A 19,111-nucleotide genomic window follows, 5' to 3' on the forward strand; every position below is an offset into this window, starting at 1 on the left:
AGCCTCCTGAGTAGCTAGGACTACAGGAATGTACCACCATGCCCAGCTATTTTTATTTTATGTAGAGACAAGGTCTTCTTTATGTGGCCCAACTTGTGGCCTCAAGCAATCCTCCCACTTCAGCCCCAACAAAGTGCTGTGATTATAGGCATGAACCACCATGCCAAGGAAACATTTTAGATGCAGAGACTTCTAATTAGATTGACATAGTTAAGACCAGAAATATAAAGTAGACATTACTACCTTATCTTCAGTCCTTGCCTTTAAGAGGCACATGAACACAGAACACAGGTGGGTCTTGCTTGCTTCTGAGACAGTGAAGACATTTCCCCAGTATTTAAAGCTATTCATATAGCCAGTTATATAAATCTCAATATAAAGCCAGTCTCCAATTGGTTTTAAAATGGCATTCGCCAATTTTGTGAAAAGTTGAACACTACTGATTAAGTCCAATCATAGCTTTAGAAGGGGGAAACAGTGATATCATTTACTGAATCAGAATTACTACTAAAAATTTTTTAAAAAGTGTTCATTTAACCCCAAACTAGTCTTAGTTAAATCAGGACTGCACAACAAAAATATTCTGTGAATTATTCATGATCTGAATTAGCTATTAAATTGTGTATACTGTGCTTAGCATACATCCAAGCCAAAGTCAAAATTTTAAATAAATAAATAAATTGTGTATACATAAAAAAGTCATCTGGCCAATTATTACTCATTATTAGTTTTTCTGAGATAAGGTATCAAGTCTGCCCTTTCTGCCTTCTTAGTACTGGCAAAGATAGTTTTTGTTCCAGGGATGTACTTCTTGGGATTCTGCAGATACTCCCTCAGTGTCTCCTCCCCTCAGTGATGCCTGTGTTCTGATTGGCATCTGTATGAGATAATTCAGTGGTCTGAACTGTGTTCTGCATAAAGAGACCATAGAGATTTGGTCTCTTTATGCAGAGACCAAATGCATGAGAGAGGGAGGCCCACTCTCGTGCTTGCCTCCCTTTACCTTGGTGTGGCACTGGGTACTTTTTTTTAAGGTAAGATCTGGCTCCATCATCCAGGTTGGAGTGCAGTGGCACAATCTCAGCTCACTGCAACCTCTGCCTCTTAGGCTGAAGCCATCCTCCTGCCTCAGCCACCTGAGTAGCTGGGACTACAGGCACACACCATCATGCCTGGCTAATTTTTGAATTTTTTTATTGAGATGGGGTTTTGCCATGTTGCCCAGGCTGGTCATGAACTCCTGGACTCAAACAGTTCACCCACCTCAGCCTCCCAAAGTGCTGGGACTACAGGTGTGAACTACCATGCCCAGCCTTGGGCACACTTCTGAACAAAACTCTTCTTGCCTTTCTCAACATCACCCGTATTTAATTCTGTCTCTCATCACTGGGCTAGACTTCCTGTTTAGAAGCCAGGTGTTCCACTCTTTCGGTTTTAGCTGTTTTAAATGAAATATAGAATATTCATTTTAAATGTGTGGTTTCTTCAACTGAACATAATGTTTTTGAGGTTTATTCTTTTTTTTTTTTTTTTTGAGACAGTTTAATGTTTTTGAGGTTTATTCCTTTTTTTTTTTTTTTACATGGAGTTTTGCTCTTGTTACCTAGGCTGGAGTGCAATGGCGTGATCTCCGCTCACTGCAACCTCCGCCTCCTGGGTTCAGGCAATTCTCCTGCCTCAGCCTCCTGAGTAGCTGGGACTACAGGCGTGAGCCACCATGCCCAGCTAATTTTTTGTATTTTTAGTAGAGACAGGGTTTCACCTTGTTGACCAGGATGGTCTCGATCTCTTGACCTCGTGATCCACCCGCCTTGGCCTCCCAAAGTGCTGGGATTACAGGCTTGAGCCACCACGCCCGGCCTGATTTATTCATTTTTTGATGTATCCATAGTGTATTCTTTTTTTATGGCTGAGAAGTATTCCATTGTGTGAGTATTCCAAAATTAGTTTATCTTTCTGATTATTGATATTTGAGTTATAGCTGGACATGGTGGGGCATGCCTGTGAGGTAGGAGGACCGCTTAGGCCTGGGAATTCAGGTCTGCAGTGAACTGTGATTTTGTTGCTGCACTTTAGCCTGGGCAACAGAGTAAGGCTCTATCTCAAAAAAAAAAAAAAGAAGAAAGAAAGAAAAGTAGTTTTTAAAAAAGTAGTAGTATTTATTTGATTTTTTTCTTTTTTCTTTTTGAGATGGAGTCTCACATCGTCACCTGGGCTGGAGTGCAACGACACATTCTCAGCTCACTGCAACGTCCGCCTCCTAGGTTCACACAATTCTACTGCCTCAACCTTCCAAGTAGCTGGGATTACAGGCTCATACCACCATACCCGGCTAATTTTTTGTATTTTTAGTAGAGATGGGGATTCACTGTGTTGGCCAGACTGGTCTTGAACTCCTGACCTCGTGATCTGCCTGCTTTGGCCTCCCAAACTGCTGGGATTACAGGCATGAGCCACCTCACCTGGCTTATTTGATTTGATTTTCTTTTCTTTCTTTTTTTTTTTTTTTTTCCTTTTTGAGATGGAGTCTTGCTCTGTCGCCTAGGCTGGAGTGCAGTGGTGCAATCTCGGCACACTGCAGCCTTCGCCACCCATGTTCAAGTGATTCACCTGCCTCAGCCTCCTGAGTAGCTTGGACAATAGGCGAGCGCCACCATGCCCGGCTAATTTTTGTATTTTTAGTAGAGACAGGGTTTCACCATGTTGGTCAGGCTGTTCTCAAACTCTTGACCTCTTGATCCACCTGCCTTGGCCTCTCAAGTGCTGGGATTACAGGCATGAGCCACCACACCCGGCCTTATTTGATTTTCTTACTGAACTATGTTATTTATTAGTTTTCTCAAATTCTGATTTTTTCAATTATATATTAGCATTTATTAATCATGATGATAATTTTTTTTTCTTTTTTTTTTCTTTTTTCTTTTGTTTATTTAGACGGAGTCTCACTCTGTCGCCAGGCTGAAGTGCAGTGGCACGATCTCAGCTCACTGCAACCTCCACCTTCCAGGCTCAAGCGATTCTCCTGCCTCAGCCTCCCGAGTAGCTGGGACTACAGGCACGCACCACCACACCCAGCTAATGTTTGTATTTTTAGTAGAGACGGGGTTTCATCATATTGGTCGGGATGGTCTCAATCTCTTGACCTCATGATCCACCTGCCTCGGCCTCCCAAAGTGCTGGTTACAGGCATGAGCCACCCTGCCTGGCCCTCTTTTCTTTTTTTTTTTTAAGAACGAGTCTTCACCTCTCTGGTTCAAGTGATTCTCATGCCTCAGTCTCCTGAGCAGCTGGGACTACAGGCGCACACCACCATGCCTGGCTAATTTTTGTATTTTTGGTGAGACAGGGTTTTGCCATGTTGGTCAGGCTGGTCTTGAACTCCTAACTTCAAGTGATCTTTCTGCTTCGGCCTGCCAAAGTGCTGGGATTACAGGTGTGAACAACTGCACCTGGCCACTGATAATTTCTTTTTGTTTTTGCCCCAAAGGTTTATATCTTTGACACTATAAAGGTTTTAATTTTGATAATGTCTGATTTCTCTAGTTTTTCTTTTGTTGGTTGTACTTTTAGTGTCTTATCTAAGAAACTATTGCCTGTTCCCAAGTCACAAAGATTTATACCTGCGTTTTCTCTTAGAGTTGTGTAGTTTTAGCTTGGGTCTTTGATAAATTTTGAGTTAATTTTTATATATAATGTGAGGTAGGGGGTCCAAGTTTATTATTTTGCATGTAACTATCCAGTTGTCCCAGTACCATTGTTGAAAAGACCCCAAAGACCCCAATGTTTATACCTTCCTTTTTTTTTTTTTCCCTGGTCTTCATTTTTTTTTTTTTTTTTTTAAATTTTTATTTTTATAGAGATGGGGTTTTACCATCTTGGCCAGGCTAGTCTTGAACTCCTGATCTTGTGATCCACCCATCTTGGCCTCCCAAAGTGCTGGGATTATAGGCATGAGCCACCAAGCCCGGCCCCCTGGTCTTCATTTTTAACCAGAACATTTAGAGCACTATTAATAATTGTGACAGAGGATGTCTTTGTCTGCTTTTTTCCCCCCTTTCACAAGAATGTCTCTAGTGTTTCTATTAGAAATATGGTGTTAGCTGGGCATAGTGATTCATGCCTGTAATTCCAGCACTTTGGGAGGCTGAGGTGGGCGGATCACCTGAGGTCGGGAGTTCGAGACCAACCTGACCAACATGGAGAAACCCCGTCTCTACAAAAAATACAAAAATTAGCTGGGTGTGGTGGTGCATGCCTGTAATCCCAGCTACTCGGGAGGTTGAGGTTGAGGTTCAAGCAGGAGAATTGCTTGAACCTGGGAGGTGGAGGTTGTGGGGAGCCAAGATTGTGCCATTGCACTCCGGCCTGGACAACAAGAGCAAAACTCTGTCTCAAAAAAAAGAAAAGAAAAGAAATAATGGTGTTTAGTTTCCAATAGCTTCTTTGATTAAGGAATTTTCTTATTTCTAGTTTATGAAGGTTTAAATAAAATCCCCTTTTTATTGCAAAATTTAACACACAGAGAAGTGTACACAAAACACAAATGCATAACTTAATGGATTTTTATAAAGCAAAGGTTTGAGTTACCACCAACTTGGTCAAGAAATAAAATACCATTTCTAATGATTTTAAGATCAAAAAGGTATATTAATTTTTTATACCCTTGATTATAAAGCTGTTAATAACCCTGGGAAATTTAAAAGGATTATTGGGATGATGTCTCACATAGTATGCTTTAAAAGTGACAGTTATCAGCTGTAGCTTTAACTGAGGCACTGAGACTGCCATTATTTTACATTTTCTCCTGAGCTTTATAACTATATATCCAACTTGATTCTCTATCTTTCCTTTGGAGGCTTGTAGGTACCTCACACAGTATATTTTATATGAACTGCTTCTCCTCTGTTTTCTGTTCTCAGTCATTATGCCAGAAACCTAAATAACATCTGTGATTCCTTGTTTTTTCTTGTTATTTGTTCAGCAGTTTTGACCAGCAGTTACTATGTGCTAGAGACTTCGCACTGGGAATATAGTAGGGAATAAAAGGGACATGGACCTCTCATGATGGTCCTCTCATGAACTTGCAGTCACCAAGTCCTATGGATCATACCTCCTATATGTCTATCAGATCCATCTTCTTTCATTTGTCTCTTTTTTTTTTTTTTTTTTTTTTGAGACAGAGTCTTGCTCTGTTGTCCAGGCTGGAGTGCAGTGGCACAATCTCAGCTCACTGCAACCTCTGCCTCCCAAGTATCTGGGACTATAGGCACATGCTGCCATGCCCAGTTAATTTTTTTGCCTTTTTAGTAGAGACGGGGTTTCACCATGTTGCCCAGGCTGGTTTCAAACTCCCGAGCTGAGGCAATCCGCCGACCTCCACCTCCCAAAGTGTAGGATTACAGGCACGAGCCACCAGGACTGGGCTCATTTGTCTCTCACCTGGGTTACAGAAACAGTCTGCTGAATGATTTCCATGCTTCTACAATTCTTTCTCCAACTAGTTTCTTCTTTTTTATTAGACAGTCTTGCTCTGTTGCCCAGGCTGGAGTGCAGTGGCGTGATCTCAGCTTACTGCAACCTCTGCCTCGTGGATTCAAGGGATTCTTCTGCCTCAGCCTCCCAAGTAGCTGGGATTACAGGCATGTGCCACCATGCCTGGCTAATTTTTTTTATTTTTAGTAGAGACAGGGTTTCACCATGTTGATCAGACTGGTTTCGAACCCCTGACCTCAAGTTATCTGCTTGCCTTAGCCTCCCAAAGTGCTGGGATTACAGCCGTGAGCCACTGCACCTGGGCTCTCCAATTATTTGCTGTGCTTCAGCTGGGAACACCTGAATATTTCACACCTGTCTTAAAATCTTTCAGTGGTTGTCATTGCCCTGTTCTCCAGTCTCACTTCTTGTTCCTATTTTTGACTTCTGTACTTCAACCACACTGATTGTTTTTCACTTTCCCAATTATATCATTTTCTCATCTCCAGGTTTTACTACATTTCCTTCCCCTACTTCCGCAGTCCTTATTGTCTCTCTCCTTTGCCTACCAATTTTACAGGTCTCAGGTTCAACATCCGTGCCTCTAAGGAGTCCATGGCATAACCCATACTATGTTTTCCCTTTATACCTTTTGTTTGTTTGTTTGTTTAAGACATAAGATCTCACTATGTTGCCCAGGCTGGAGTGCAGTGGTGTAATCATAGCTCATTATAACTTCAAACTCCTGGGCTCAAGGGATCTTCCCAGGTAGATAGGACTACAGGTGTGTGCCACCATGCTTGACTAATTTTTTAATCTTTATTTGTAGAGACAAGGTCATGCAGTATATTGCCCAGGCTGGTCTCAAACACCTGACTTCAAGCAATCCTCCCACCTCAGACTCCCAAAATGCTGGCATGAGCCATGGCACCCAGCCTCCACTTTGTTTCTTATAGTTTACCTGTCATAACTTGTCATATAGTCTTATAGTTTGTCATATTATCTTATGGTCAATACACTTTAGACTCTGGGAAGGGAGGAACTGTGCCTAATTTAGTCACTATTATGTTAATTGAATCTGCCACAAATAAATATTTGTTCAATGAATGAACTAAGCAGAGGAAGAAGGGGGTAGTAAGAAAAAAGCAGTGAGGTATTCCAGTTGATAATAAGAATAATCAGAGTTGGAATAATCAGTTTGTATTTCAAACCTTTTAACTGCTTTTGCTTAAAAATATTTGATTTTCTTTCTTAATAATTGATTCTTGTTTTAGTTTTTTTATTAAACTTTGGTTGGTTAGGGGTTAACAGGGAATTAGGAATTGGATAGCATGTTCTTATGTCTTTTAAAGACCACGAGAACTAGAAGGAGAGAATAAACCAGGATTTTAGATGCTAAAAATATTACAGAATTGAGATCCTTGACCTTCAGGGGGTGTATCAACGTGAGGAGTGCAACTGATAGGAGTAAGGGCCTCTGATGTTGAAAGTTCTTGCAAAATTTAGACAATTTGCTGTGTCGTAGGGATTATAGCTTTGAAATCAGCTGGAAGCAAACGGAAAGCATAAATTGAATGGATGGATAGAAATGTGAGTGGTAGTAAGAATAAAACAAATTTTTAAAACACAGTTTAGGGATTGGTATGTAAATACAGTCTTATATATAAAGAGTGCATTCTTTTATAAGTTACATATTAAATAAAATTAGTCATTTATTTGATGTAAAAATTACCTGGAAGTTGTTATTTGTAGTAAGGGAATATGGGAAGGATCATTAAAGTTTTTTTCAATATGATGTAAATATTAAATAATAGGATAGTGGACCAACCGGAGTTCATGAGAGACAATTTTTTTTACCCTTATAGTTTTTCATTCTTTTTGACTGCTGGGAGATGAACCTTTTACACCAAGCTTGTCCAACTCATGGCCCCATAGGCCATATGCAGCCCAGATGGCTTGAATGTGGCCCAACACAAATTCGTAAACTTTCTTAAAACATTATGAGATTTTTTTTGGTGTTTTTGTTTTTGCTCATCAGCTGTCATTAGTATTAGTGTATTTTATGTGTGGCCCAGGACAAGTCTTCCAGTGTGGCCCAGGGAAGCCAAAAGATTGGCTACCCCGTTACACCATTTGGTGAGCAAAGACACAGTTACATGAAAACAGTGACAACTAGCTGTTTAAATAGGGATAATTATGGAATGAATAGACTGGCTAATTAGTGTAGATGTTCTGAGAAGATAGAGGTTATTTTCAATTGCAGAAGGCATGGTTCCTGGCAGGTTGGGTATCTCATAACTGCTTATTAAATAAACAGATTGAATATTTTGGAGTAGAGTAGTAATGTGAGAAGGGTAGTATTTTAAGTGATTAATTTGACAAGACTGTTGGATGGATTGATTAGAGAAAGGAGGGATGAGTTAAGATGCACAGTAACTTATTAGCTTCTAGGGCAATAGCAAAAGGCATCTAAGAGGACAGTAAAGTAAGATGTGAAAAGGCATTTAAGAAAAATAAAGGACATTGAGACTTACTGGCTATGGGAAGCAGGAGAAAGAAAGGTCAAAGACAATTTTAAGATTTTGAGAACAGTACTGGTATTTAACAAGTATTTATTAAGCATCCATTTTGTGCTGGATACTGAACTAAGTTAGGTGCCTGGGGGAAAATGGTGAAGGGTGAGGAAGATGCTACTTTTTTCATATAGCTTTCATTCTAAATTATAATATGAATGCAAAGGGGGATGGCAAGAAAGGAAGCCGATGTGGGGGAAGAGTAGAGCTTAGTTTTAGACACTTAAAATTGGAGATAAGATTGTGAGATACTAAACTGCTAATGTGCAGTGAACTATTGGAATTTAGAAAAAAGTTTAGGGCCAAAGATACATTTTGAAGTCAGAATCAGCTGGATTCCCAATCTATTTAGTCATTACAGCTCTCCTTTCGTAAGTGCCCTTTGCTTCCTTTAGTTTGTGTTCTGTGTACTTTGCCTTTTCCTAGTCTTGCTCTCCTAAACTTTGCGGTGGTGTGCTGTAATCCTAGCACTTTGAGAAGCTGAGGTGGGTGGATCACTTGAGGCCAGGAGTTCCAGACCAGCCTGGTCAACATGGCAAAAGCTCGTCTCTACTAGGAAAACACAAAATATAGCTAGATGTGGTGCTACATGCCTGTAATCCCAGCAACTGGGAGGCTGAGGCGTGAGAATTGCTTGAACCCAGAAGATGGAAGTTGCAGTGAGCCGAGACTGCACCACTGCACTCCAGCCTGGGCAACAGAGTGAGACTCTGTCTTGGAAAGAAAAAAATTAAATAACATTTCTTATTGGCTTCATAACAACTGACTTGATTTTTGTATTAAAAAAGCAGCACTTGCCGGGTGCGGCGGCTCAAGCCTGTAATCCCAGCACTTTGGGAGGCTGAGGTGGGTGGATCACAAGGTCAGGAGATCGAGACCCTCCTGGTCAACATGGTGAAACCCTGTCTCTACTAAAAATACAAAAAATTAGCTGGGCATGGTAGCTACTCAGGAGGCTGAGGCAGGAGAATTGCCTGAACCCAGGAGGCGGAGGTTGCGGTGAGCCGAGATTGCGCCATTGCACTCCAGCCTGGGTAACAAGAGTGAAACTCCGTCTCAAAAAAAAAAAACAAAAAACAAAAAGAAGCACTGTAAAGTGGTTAAGAGCACAGACTCTGGAGCCAGACCACCTGAATTTGAATTCTGGTTCTGTTACTAGCTTGGGCAGATATTTAATCTCTTTGTGCTTTAGTTTCTTCACAGGTAAAATGAAGATAATTAGAGTTCCAAACTCATAGAATTATTATGAGAAGTAATTGTATTAATGTATAAGAACTGCTCAGAATACTTCCTTACATGTAAGGAAGTACATGTGCTTACATGTGTTTTTGTTATATAAAATACTCTCATCCTGGTCTTTATTACCTCCCGCCAATGTTTTAATCATTCCTAGTGGCTCTGTTTCCCATGTTCATGCTTCCAGTCACATCTTTACTTTCTTTCCTATTAACCGCTGACCTAATCATCTATTTCTCAAAAAAAAAAGACACACATTCAGCACTTTCCTCTCTACCTCCAGACTATCTTTGTTATCATTCGTCCTCCTTTTTACAGGTTAATGCCATCCTTTCTGCCTCTTCTAGAATAGTAGACCAATTATCTCTTCATTTGTGTCTTCACTCTCTTCTCTCCTGCTCTCTTCTTTTTCTTGCCTCAATATGTCTTCATTCTTTTTTTTGTCTTCATTCTTAATAATAAAAATGGCCACCAAAAGAACTTTCTTTCAGTCTTAACTCTCTTGCAAATCACTGACCTATCTCTTTCCTTTCTCTTCAAGTTCTTTTTAAGTAGTAGTGTAAACCCACTATTCTACTTTGCTCCATTATACTGAAACTGATTCCTCAAAGTTCACAACAGACTTCCTAAATGCCACACCTTATCATTCTTCTAATTCTATTCTATTTTTTTTGAGACTGAGTCTTGCTCTTATCACCCAGGCTGGAGTGCAGTGGCAGGATCTTAGCTTACTGCAACCTCCGCCTCCCGAGAGTTCAAGTGATTCTCCTGCCTCAGCCTCCCAAGTAGCTGGGATTACAGGCATGCACCACCATGCCTGGCTAATTTTTGTATTTTTAGTAGAGGTGGGGTTTCACCATGTTGACTGTGATCCGCCTGCCTAAGCCCCCAAAGTGCTGGCATTACAGACTTGAGCCACCTTACCTGACCATCCTAATTCTTATCCTTTTGGAGCATTTTATAACATATTGTCTACTTGATCTCCTTATGAATTAAAACTCTTACTCTTTTGCTTCCAAAACTATGCTTTTTCCCCTCAGATGCTCTTCTTACCTCCTGAATCACTCTTTTGCTCACTATTCCTCTTCCATTGCCCACTGTTTACCCAGATTTCTATCTCCAGCCCACTTTCTCTATATTCTTTCTTTCTTTGTAACCTTAGGCACTCCCATAACTTCATCCATCACTTATGTACTAATGATGTCGAGATCTTTCTAACCCTGACCTGTTTAAACTTGACCTTTTTCCTGGACTCCAGATTTGCATTTCCAGCCGCCCATTAGGCATCTTGATATAGATGTCTTACAGGTTTCTCTCGGTCTCAGTATTTCCAGAGCAAAATTGATCTCATCCTATCACAAAATCTGTTGCTCCTCCTCTTGTTTTCTCTTCTTGAAGTATCATCAGCCACTCAGTCATTTAAGGCATTGATTCCCAATTGACAATCCCATGTTGAGTCCCCTCTGACTGCCTGAGAATCACCTGGAGGCACATGTTAAAAATAGAGACTGCTAAACTGTATCCTCCAAAGAGCCTAATTCATTAGGTCTGTGGTAGGACCCAGGCATCTTTTATTCAGATGCTTATTCAAGTTTGAGAATCACTGATGAAAACTGGGATTTGCTCCCTCTGTCCCCATCTCCACCGTCTACTGAATTACCAAGTTGTGTCAGTTCTGTGTAATATCTCTTAACTCTGTCTTCTTGTCTCCATTTACACTGCTAGTATTCTAGTTGAGAATGTCATCCTTATGCAAACTTGTAGGTACATAGCAGGTATTTTTAAAATTCTTGTTGAATAAATGAATGCATCATTGCCATAGACTGCCATAGGTCTATTTTCCTCATAATTTTATATCTTTACAGTCTATTTCTAGTAGTACCTTGTTATTTTTAAAATACCGATCTAATAATATAACTTTCTTTAAAAAACAATCCAGCAATGGCTTTCAAGCCTGGTTACATCAGAATACTCATTAAATACAGATTCTATTTGTTTAAGAATGGAGAGAATTAAAGAAAAATACCAGTGCCTCAGCCCCAACTCTGGTAATTTCCATTTAGTAGATCTGGAGTAGAGCACAGGAATCTGTATTTTTACCAGGTATCTCAGAGATTTTGATGCAATTCTGCATTTTGAAGCTATTCACATGCAGAGTAAAAAAGCAACCAAAAGGCTTTCAATCTGTCTTACCAGTTGTTTTCCCTTCCACTCCTCAACCTCACTCACATACCTTCACATTTATTATGTGCCATCTCCTGAGCACTCCTCATGAACTTTTTGTTGATGCTGTTCTCTTTCCTTATGGTAAAACCCTCCTAATCACTTCAAGGCTTGACTCAGGTGTCACTTCCTCTGTGAAGTTTACCCTGTCAGAATTTATTCATCCTTCCTTCTTGTTCTCATAACACGTTGTTCTTGTTGCTGGTTTAGCAAACCACACGTGATATTATCTTACACAAATTTGTATTTGACTTTTCTTATGCTATAGTGTGAGTTCCTGATGACAGAAAGCATGATTTCCTCAATCATCTTTTTCTCCTCGGCCCAGCACACTGCTTGAGTGAATGAACTAATGTTAAAATTTATGAAAGATGCGCTCTCATTGTTGAGACAAGCAGAAGACTGAGGAAATTTCCTTGGGGAAATTACATATTTTGGAATAGAAAGAGGAAAAATAAGAAGCGATCAGAGGGAGAAGCTGAAGGTAATTGGTTTATCATGGAAGCTTAAGGAAGGAGAGAGAATTTGTTCACTTGTTTATCCATTCATCCATTTACTTAAAAATGTACATATTTATTATATATTTACTCTATGTCAGGCACTTTCTAGGAAACAAGAAATATTCTTTAGAGAACTTGAATGTCTATTTTTGTGTAAAATAGAAAAGCAAAAAAAAATCAAAATTTTAACCTACCACAAAAAACTTGTTTTTATCTCTGATGAGGTTTAGAATTGAGGCTTCTTCCTCCCCGTCCTAGTTGTTTATCTTTTTTGTTGTTGTTGTTTTTCTTGGTCGCCCAGGCTGGAGTGCAGTGGCGCCATCTCGGCTCACTGCAACCTCTGCCTCCTAAGTTCAGGTGATTCTCCTGCCTCAAACTCCGGAGTAGCTGGGACTACAGGCTTGTGCTACCACGCCTGGCTAATATTTTGTATTTTTAGCAGTGACGGGTGGTCCACCCACCTCAGCCTCCCAAAGTACTGGGATTACTAGTTGGTTATCTTAATCTCAGAGGAGAGAAGGCAATACTTAGCTATCACTATCTTCTGAATCGCTAACCACTACAGGGGATTAAATCTTTTTTTTTTTTTTTAATCATTCCCTAAGGATCTAAGGTCCAGTTAGCTACAGGTCAGATAAAGTTAGACTCCAGTTTTCTAAACTGAATTATTAAAAATATCTTGGAGATAGGACCACCTCAGCTATTTAAGAGATTGTTAAGATTTATGAAGGCAAGGGTTGAAATCTGCTAGGACCCTTTAATCTGAGAAATCATAATTTCTTTTTTTAAGATGGAGTCTTGCTCTGTTGCCAAGCTGGAGTGCAGTGGCGTGATCTCAGCTCACTGCAACCTCTGCTGCCTGAGTTCAAGCGATTCCCCTGCCTAACCCTCCCAAGTAGCTGGGACTGCAGGTGCCTGCCATCATGCCTGGCTAATTTTTTGTATTTTAGTAGAGAGGGGGTTTTCACCTTGTTGGCCAGGCTGGGAAATCATAGTTGTTGTTTTTTTTTTCTAATGAAATACTTGGGGAAACAAATCAATGGAGAAAAGTTTAGCTGGTTTGAGAGAAAAACTTCATCTAATTTCTCTGATTGCAGCTGAGAAGAGAAATCATCCCATTACCTTTTTGTGGGGTTGAACGTACAACAACAGGTTGAAGAAATACCTTCCCCCAAATCTGGTAGTCATGTACTTGGAGAACCGTGACTAAACCTAAACTGCGATTGGAAATCTTTCTTTTCTTTCATTCATCCTTTTTTTTTTTTTTTTTTTTTTTTTTGAGACAGTCTTCGTCTGTCCTCCAGGCTAGAGTGCAGTGGTGTGGTCTCAGCTCACTGCAACTCTGCCTCCTGGTTTCAAGCTATTCTTCTGCCTTAGTGTCCCGAGTAGCTGGGACTACAGGTGTGCACCACCATACCCAGCTAATTTTTGTATTTTTAGTAGAGCCTGGGTTTCACTGTTTTGGCCAGGCTGGTCTTGAACTCCTGACCTCAAGTGATCTGTCCGCCTTCGCCTCAAAAAGTGCTAGGATTACAGGAGTGAGCCACTGCCTGGCCTGGCTGTTACATTTTCTTGATTACTTGTTGGACAGGTGTGGGGAATTCCATGTTTCCCTTATTAATTCTGATTTAATGAATTCGTGCTAATGCTTCTAGAAAATTCTATGTTTGCATCTGTTCAATCTCATAGTAAGGCGGTTTTATCAGATTCCATTTGGATCATGGCTGCAAGCCATGATTTATTGCCTGGATTGTGGCTTCCTCAGATCTTAGATGTTACCACTAAAATTAAAAATGTTACATTTGAACATTTGGGGAAAAATTTAGTCCAGGACTCCCAGTTAGCTTCCAAATGCATCAATTGAATTATTATAAATTCCTTTCAACTACCACATCAGAATCTCTTTTCTTTCTTTCTTTCTTTTTTTTTTGCCGGGGGGGACAGAGTCTCACTCTATCACCAGACTGCAGTGAAGTAGCATGATCTCTGCTCATTGCAACTTCTGCCTCCCAGGTTCAAGTGATTCTCCTGCCTCAGCCTCTGGAGTAGCTGTGACTACAGGTGCATGCCACCACACCCAGATGAGTTTTGTATTTTTTAGTAGAGACAGGCTTTTATCATGTTGGCCATGATGGTCTTGATCTCTTGACCTCATTACGTGCCCACCTTTGCCTCCCAGTGTGCTGGGATTACAGGTGTGAGCCACTGTGCTCAGCTGAAAAGTTGGCTCTCTACTTGGGGGAAAAGATTATACCTCCTAACTCTCACTATCCACAAAAATAAGTTCCAAGGAATCAAATCCTTATATAATTTTTAGAAGAAAATATAGGTGAATATTTTTATAACTAGGAAGCAAGGAAAAGGTGGGATGGAGAAGGCTTCCTGAGCAAAATGAAACTCAGAACTTTTCTATGACAAAAAACATCCTAAAGAGAGCCGAAAGACAAATGACAGACTAGGAAAAATATTTTGTGATCAAGCATTAGTACCTAGAGTAATGAGCTCTTTAAACAATTTAAGAAATTTAACCATCTGAAAAAAAATGAAGAAAGACTATGAATGGGAAGTAGTTTATGTGGTTAATAAACTACTATGTGGTATGAGATAATATCCACATGGAATAGCCAAGACAATCCTGAAAAGAAGAACAAAGTAGAAGGTCTCACACTTCCTCATTTTAAAACTTACTACAAAGCAATGGTAACCAAGACAGTGTGGTATCGGCACAAAGGTAGACATGTGTATCAATGGAATAGAATTGAGTCTAGAAATAAACCCATGCAACTATGGTCAGCTGACAAACATGACAAAGGTGCCAAGACCATTCACCGTGGAAAGAATAGTCTTTTGAACAAATGGTACTGGGGAGAGCTGGATAACATGCAAAAGAATGAAGTTGGACTCTTACCTCACACCATACAAAAATTAACTCAAAATAGATCAAAGACCTAAATGTGAAAGCTAAATAATCTCTTAGATGAAAACATAGCAGTAATGTTTTCCATGATCTTGTATTGATTGATTGATTAATTGATTGAATTTTACTGATGAGCTATCAAATTGGAGATCCATGACCTTGGATTTAGCTAAGGATTCTTAGATATGTCACTGTAGCATGAGCAATAAAAGAAAAAATAATTTGAATTTATAAAAATTAAAAGCTTTATTCATTTTATTTATTTATTTATTATTTTTTTTTTTGAGACGGAGTTTCGCTCGTTACCCAGGCTGGAGTGCAATGGCGCGATCTCGGCTCACCGCAACCTCTGCCCCCTGGGTTCAGGCAATTCTCCTACCTCAGCCTCCTGAGTAGCCAGGATTACAGGCACGCGCCACTGTGCCCAGCTAATTTTTTGTAATTTTTAGTAGAGACGGGGTTTCACCATGTTGACCAGGATGGTCTCAATCTGTTGACCTCGTGATCCACCCGCCTCAGCCTCCCAAAGTGCTGGGATTACAGGCTTGAGCCACCGCGCCCGGCCTTATTCATTTATTTTTAAGAGACAGGGTCTCACTCTGTTGCACAGGCTGGAGTGTAGTGGTGTAATCATGGTCCACTGTAATCTTGAACTCCTGGGCTCTAGTGATCTTCCAACCTTAACCTCCCAAGTAACAAGGACTGCAGGTGTGTGACATCACATCCAGCTAATATTTTTTCTTTTTTTTTTTTGGAGAAATGGGGTCTTACTATGTAGCCCAGGCTGGTCTCAACCTTTTGGCCTCAACTGATCCTCCCACCTCAGCCTTCCAAAATGTTGGGATTACAGGCACAAGCCGCCACCACTCCTGGCCTAAAAGCTTTAAAGTGCTGGAAAGGACACTGTCGAGAAAGCAGGTAGATCACTTGAGTCCTGGAGTTCAAGACCAGCTCCGGGCAGGCTATCATCTCTACAAAAAATTTTAAAAATTAGCCAGGCACAGTGGCACACACCTGTAGTCCCAGCTACTCAAGAGGTTCAGGTGGGAGGATCATTTGGGTCCAGAAGGCATCGCGTGCAGTGAGCTGAGATCTTGCCAGTTCACTCTAGCCTGGGTGACAGAGTGAGACATTGTCTCAAGAAAAAAAAACAAAAAAACAAAAAAAAGTGGTAAGGCAACCCACAGAGTGAGAGATATTTGCAAATTATGTAATATATCTGGTAAGTGACTTGTATCTAGAATATATAAAGAACTTTAATAATAAACTCTTAGATGAAAACATAGCAGTAATGTTTTCCATGATCTTGTATTGATTGATTGATTAATTGATTGAATTTTACTGATGAGCTATCAAATTGGAGATCCATGACCTTGGATTTAGCTAAGGATTCTTAGATATGTCACTGTAGCATGAGCAACAAAAGAAAAAATAATTTGAATTTATAAAAATTATAAATTATATAATAAACAAATAACTTTATTATAATAATAACAAGTTAAAATACTCCAGTTGAAAAAGGGACAAAGAATCTACATAGACGTGTCTTCAAGGAAGATACACAAATGACCAATAAGCACATGAAAAGACAGTCAACATCAATAGTCATCAGCCAAATGTAATGAAAATCATAATGAGACACCACTCTGTATCCACTAGGATGACTAGAACCAAAAAGTCAAATAGTGACAAGTATTGGTGAGGGTATGGAGAAATTAGAGCTCTCATTTACTGCTGGTAAAAATGTAAGATGGGGCAGCTACTGAAAAGCAGTCTGATGGCTCCTCAAATAATTAAACATAGAGTTAACATATGATCCAGCAATTCCACTTCTAGGTATACCCAAAATAAATGAAAACATATGTCCTTACCAGCAATTCCATTCCTAGGTGTACCCATGAAAAATGAAAACGTGTCCATATAAAAACTTACACAAAAATGTTATGGCAGCATTATTCATAATAACCAAAGGTGGACACAACCCAAATGTTCATCATCTTAAGGATAACTATAATGTATGTCTGCACTGGAATATTACTTAGCCGTAAAAATGAATGAAATACTGATTCATGCTACCATTTGGATGAACTTTGAAAACATATGCTGAGATGTCAGTCACAAAAGTCTACATATTGCCGGGCGCTGTGGCTCATGCCTGTAATCCTAGCACTTTGGGAGGCCGAGGTTGGTGGATCACCTGAGGTCAGGAGTTCAAGACCAGCCTGGCTATCCTGGTGAAACCCCATCTTAAAAAAAAAAAGTCTACATGTTATATGATTCTATTTATGTGAAAGTCAAGACTAGGGGGGAAATCTCTGGAGTGGGAAGAAAGTAGGTTGGTGGTTGCTTAGGGGTAAGAGGTTGAGAGCAATAGCTAGAGGGTACAGGACTTCCTTTTTTTTTTTGAGACAGGGCCTCACTCTGTCGCCTAGGCTGGAGTGCAGTGGTGCAATCTTGTCTCACTGCAACCTCCACCTCTTGGGCTCAAGTGATGCTCCCACCTCAGACTTTTTTTTTGGCGAGGAAGGCAGGAAGGGAGGGAAGGAGGACGGTAGGGAGGAAGGAAGGAAGGAAGGAAGGGAAAAAGGGGGGAGGGAGGGAGGGAGGGAGGGAAGGGAAGGAAGGAAATCAAGCAATGAGAGAGACATTGCCGACCTGGATCTAGAGGTTTACAAGTTGATTTCTTTTTTTGAGAGAAGGAAAGGAAAAAAAAATAAGTAAAGGAGAGGAAGAAAGAGGAAGAGAAAGAGGGAGAGTAAATGGAAATATTGCTTTATTCTGAAAAAAATTGGGTATTAATAATGGCCAATCAATGTTTCATTTAAACTTATGAGTAGGTGATGTGGTATTGACAAGAATGTATATTTTGTGTATTTGAAGTGGGGAACTCTATAAATATTTATTAAGTTTACTTGTTCCGGATCTGAGTTCGAGTCCTTGATATCCTTATTAATTTTCTGTCTCATTGAGTCTAAGTCTTTATGTATTTGGGTGTTAGGATCGTTAGCTCTTGTTGTTGCATTGATCCTTTTACCACTGTATCTTTGTTGCTTTAAAATCTATTTTATCCGCTACGAGATTTGCAACTCCTGCTTTTTATTTATTTATTATTTATTTTTGCTCTCCATTTGGTTGGTAAATCTTTCTTCATCCCTTTGTTTTGAGTCTTTGTGTATTCTTGCATGTGAAACAGGTCTGGATGTAACATGCCGTTGGGTTTTGGCTGTGTCTTTTGATTGGGGGATTTAGTTGATTTAAATTTAGGGTTACTGCCATTTGATGTTAACTGGCTGTTTGATCCATTCGTTGGTGTAAATTCTTCTTTATGTTGGTGCTCTTTACTTTTTGGTATATTTTTAGTAAGGCTAATACTGGTTGTTTCTTTCTGTGTGTAATGCTTCTTTCAGAAGCTCTTGTAAAGCAGGCCTGGTGGTAATAAAATCTCTGAGTTCTTGCTTGTTCATAAAAGATTTTATTTTTCCTTCAGTTGTGAAGCTTAGTTTGGCTGGATATGAAATTCTGGGCTGAAGGTTCTGTTCTTTGAGGATGTTGAATATTGGCCCCACTCTCTTCTGGCTTGTAGAGTTTCTGCTGAGAGATCTGCTGTAAGTCTGATAGGCTTGCCTTTGTGGGTAACCTGACCTTTCTCTCTGGCTGCCCTTAGTATTTTCTCCTTCGTTTCAACCCTGGTGAATCTAACGATTATGTGCCTTGGGGTTGCTCTTCTTGAGGAATATCTTTGTGGTGTTCTCTGTATTACCTGGGGTTGAATACTGACCTGCTTTGCTAGTTCAGGAAAATTTTCCTGAATAATATCCTGAAGGGTGTTTTCCAGCTTGGATTCATTCTCTCCGTCGCATTCAGGTACACCTATCAAACGTAAATTTGGTCTTTTCACATAGTCCCACATTTCTTGGAGACTTTGCTCATTCCTTTTTATCCTTTTATCTCTAATCTTGTCTTCTTGTTTTCTTTCATTAAGTTGGACTTTGACCTCTGATATCCCTTCTTCTGCTTGAACAATTCGAGTGTTTAAACCTGTGCATACTTCTCGGAGTTCCTGTATTGTATTCTTCAGTTCCATTAATTCACTCATACTCCTAAGTTGTCTATTCTCAATAGGATTTCATCAAGCCTTTTTTCAAAGTTCCTAGTTTCTTTACATTGGGCTACAACATGTTCTTTTAACT

The 19,111-nt window shown here is 39.9% G+C and overlaps 1 protein-coding gene across 20 annotated transcripts in view; it reads left to right on the forward strand.

Annotated features, from left to right (window-relative positions):
- Positions 1-19,111, forward strand: part of PPP1R12B (protein phosphatase 1 regulatory subunit 12B) — a 246,914-nt gene that overhangs the window by 18,371 nt on the left and 209,432 nt on the right. The gene's annotated exons all lie outside the window — the stretch shown is intronic.

This window comes from Callithrix jacchus, chromosome 19 (assembly GCF_049354715.1).
Source record: "Callithrix jacchus isolate 240 chromosome 19, calJac240_pri, whole genome shotgun sequence".
NCBI classification, from domain to species: Eukaryota; Metazoa; Chordata; class Mammalia; order Primates; family Cebidae; genus Callithrix; species Callithrix jacchus.